Consider the following 3,835-nt stretch of genomic DNA (forward strand, 5'->3'; position numbering starts at 1 on the left):
TTCTTATGAATATATTCTTTTTCTACTTATATTCAAGAAGAGTATACTATTGTATATATTTATTTATACGTTCATAAGAAGTACATATTCATAGTCATTGAAAACATTAAAGACATTTTCTTTCAAATGGGCAAATCAGGAAATTCAGTTAATTTGGCAAATTGGCTTTAGGTGACCCTTTCTGCTTCCAGCGTCAACAGCTCTTTGAAGGATTTTGAAAGTGAAGGAAAGGAGACAAAGCAGTAGCTTGAGGGAGAAGCAGGACCGAGGGAAACTGTTTGGAGACAGCTGTGATTCAAGTGGTTTGTTGACTAAAAGGGGCCATTCAGTAAAGAGGAAGCAGAGACTGAGGTGAGAAAGAGACCACTGGGTAGAGCAACATTTCAGAGGAGTCTGGAAGGGAGGGTGTCAAGTGCACAAAGCGGGAAACTTAGGAAAAATAAGTGGAAGTTGACTGCCGCTTTGGTGGTTCCCAATAAGCCATTCCTCCTGGTATTCAGCCTGTGTGTAAGCCCCCCTACCCTGACTCTGGGCTTGGACAGGTGACAAGCTTTGGCCGATGGGGCATTAGCAAAAAGATGCCAGCAGAGACTGCAAAAGCGTTTGAACACCTGGCCCGTCCTTTTGGAGGTGTTCCCTCTCAGAACCCAGCTGTCAGGCTGCAGAAGTCTGATTTAGCTATGTGGGGAGGCCACGCGGAGGAGGCCCCCTGGGCTGACAGCCCCAGCTGAGCCCCAGCCAACAGCCGGCATCAACTTCCAGCCAAGCGAGTCCACCATCCTCCAGCCTCAGTCAAGCGGCCCCAGATGATGCCATGTGAAACAAAGATGAGCTGTTCCTGCCAAGCCTGGCCCACGTTGCAGAATCGTGAGCAAATATGAGTTTTGTGGTTTTAAGCCAATGAAGTTTGGGGGTATTTTCAATGGCATAGAAAGGATTGCTTTTCTTCTGAGTTTTGGCTTAAATTCTGCTTTATTATAACTTATTATATACTTATGAAAATTCTGTCTTGGCCCGTCGGCATTTGCCTGCCAAGGGCCACTAAGGCCCTAGAAACTTCCTTGATATCTGGATCTACTTCAGTGGCTTTACTGCAATGGGTAAAAGCCAGACTGCTGGAGTTTGAATCCAGCCTTGGCCGTTCATTGTCTGTGAGATCTAGGTAAGCCTGTGCCTCTGTCAGCCCTTCTGGGTAGATGCCTGGGGAGATCACTAAGGAGAGAGAGCTGAACCAAGTGAGAAGTGGAGCTGGGGAAGCAGTTCTGCCATCACCTGCTCTACTGACCCGGTGTGACACTCCACCTCCATGAGCAGGGCCCACCTCTCCCAGGCCCTGCCCCTGAGCAGCAGGGAAGCATAGCTCAGGGCAGCAGATGGTCACAGAATAAAGAAGCTTAGATCTGGAAAGGCCCAGGCATTTCCCCCCTACCTGGAATCAGAGACTTAGCTGGAGTCTAACGTTAGGGGTATGTGGAGGAGGGCCAGAAGGGGTTTGTGCCCAGAAGTCCCCTTGGGTGTTTGGTTGGTAAGGGAGCCCAGCATCATATTCATCATCGCCATCATCAACACCAACATTGCTGACATCTAATGAGCGGTTACTAGGTGCTGGGTGCTAATCTAAACTCTTTCTTCCATGTATTACTTCATTCGCACAGCCACTTGATGAGGATTATTATCTACACGTTGCAGCTGAGGAATCCATGGGCCAGAGGGGGTTTGTGATTTGCCGAAGGACGTGCAGCTGGTGAGTAGCACAGCCAGGATTCGAACCCTGGCAGTCTGGCTCTCAAGCGTGCTCAGAACCACTTAGTAATACTATCCAAGATTTTGACCAGCTTCTCCATAACCCCATGGTTTTGCTGTTATTCTAGCCCCTCAACATCCTTTCACCAGGTCAGTACTTTAGCTGAAAATTTGAAAAGCTGTTGCTTTTGGAGCAAATACTCAAGGTGCAGTGCACTGCCGCTCTCCCCCCACTCCCCACCCCGGCTCCCCAGCCAGGCCACTCCTGTATCCCCTGCTTCCAATCACATCTAAATCACACTGAACGCCACCTCCTCCATGAAGACTTCCTGCTTACTCCCCTCCTAGAAATTCATCCCGTCTTTCTTACTTTGCCTAGGCTCATGGGTTTCCTTCCTCTTATCCAGGGCTTCCACGATCTGTTTTTATGCCTGTGCTGACTACTGGGATGAGACCCCGGGCTCTTTTCAGCACCATCAGGGTGGCCATGAAAGTGAGCAACACGGCTGTGGACAGACAGCAGTAGGACATAGAGTGTCTCTCTGAAGGTGGCAGCCCACCCTGCCAGAGCTCTTCCTGGTGCCATAAATCAAGGTATGTTTGCTATCGGTAGAAGAGCTGGGGTCAGGGGCAATCTATAATGTTGGGATAAATGTTTTGATATATTCATCTGTGAGTTTTTTCCCTCCTCCTTGTATTGTTCTCTTTACCATCCTTCCAGAGATACAGATGTGGGTTCGTTGTCTCTGGGCAGGGCTATGGCAGAAAACAAAAGTCACCCACTAAATACCATCTCCCTTCCTGGACTGTTGCCATGGCTCTGGTCTAAGACTCTGAGGTGGAGAAGATTTCGTGGAGGAGAAAAAATGTCTTGGAGGAAGAGGAAGGCAGCTGGGCATCCCCTCCCTGCTAACACGAGCCTGGGAGGAGGGAGAGGTCATGGGTCCCAGAAGCAGCAAAGACCTGGCCCTGCTCCCAGCAGACCGCCAAAACCTCATACGTGACTCCTGGCACAATGGCTGGAGACTGTGTCTAGGTTGTGGGGGGGGCTAGTTGTGATGGAATTTGCAGTTTTAGAGGCCAAGGGGAGGGATTGTGGACATCTCAGCAGTAACCGTGTGGACATGTGTCCAATGAGACAGCTCAGCACAGCCTAAGATGTGGGAACTGAAACCAGCCATGGAGTGGGGCAGAGAGCAGGGAACTCATCTCCAAGAAGAACTGGAGTTAAGCTCCCCCCAGTTTAGCAGAGTGCTTGATTCATGAAAAACAAAGTTAAACCTCATGTGCACCTGAGTTTGCAGACTGAAATTTCTCCCCAGAGCACCTGTTCTCACATTGTGAGCCCTGGGGAGACAATCTGTTCCTGTTCTCCTTGGAGCAGGGGAGCCAGCACACTCACAGGAGCCCATCTGCTGAGGTAGGAGGTGGAGAGGAGGGGGCTGGCTTTCCCTCTGACACCAGATGACAGTTCCCCAGGGAGCGAATCCTGCCACCTGCCTGGTTCCCTCAGCCCTGAGGGAGGCAGGGGGAGCTTGAATAACCCGTGGGTCTGGGAGCTTGGGAGAGCAGACTCCAGGGGCCAGGAGAAAACTGGGAGAAAGAAGTCTTCATGAAGTTTGTCATAGCAGGGGATTCAATCCATTTAAGAATTATACACTGAACATCTAGTATATGCCCAGTCCTGGGCTAAGTGTGGGGGAATAAGTAAAAGAAAGTATGCAAGAGAGCACTGTTTCAGAGCCTGGCACATAGCAGGTGCTTCATAAATGCTGTATCCCTCATACTCTTCCTGGAAGGATACAAGGATGAAAAAAGTAGTCTTGCCCTCAAGGATCTTAAGATCCTGTAAGAGGGACTTTCCTGGTGGCACAGTGGTTAAGAATCTGCCTGCCAATGCAGGGGACACAGGTTTGAGCCCTGGTCCAGGAAGATCCCACATGCCGCAGAGCAACTAAGCCTGTGCGCCACAAATACTGAGTCCGCGAGCCACAATTACTGAAGCCCGAGTGCCTAGAGCCCATGCTCCACAACAAGAGAAGCCACCGCAGTGAGAAGCCTGCGCACCACAACAAAGACCCAATACACCCCA

This window comes from Phocoena phocoena, chromosome 2 (genome assembly GCF_963924675.1).
Source record: "Phocoena phocoena chromosome 2, mPhoPho1.1, whole genome shotgun sequence".
Taxonomy (NCBI): domain Eukaryota; kingdom Metazoa; phylum Chordata; class Mammalia; order Artiodactyla; family Phocoenidae; genus Phocoena; species Phocoena phocoena.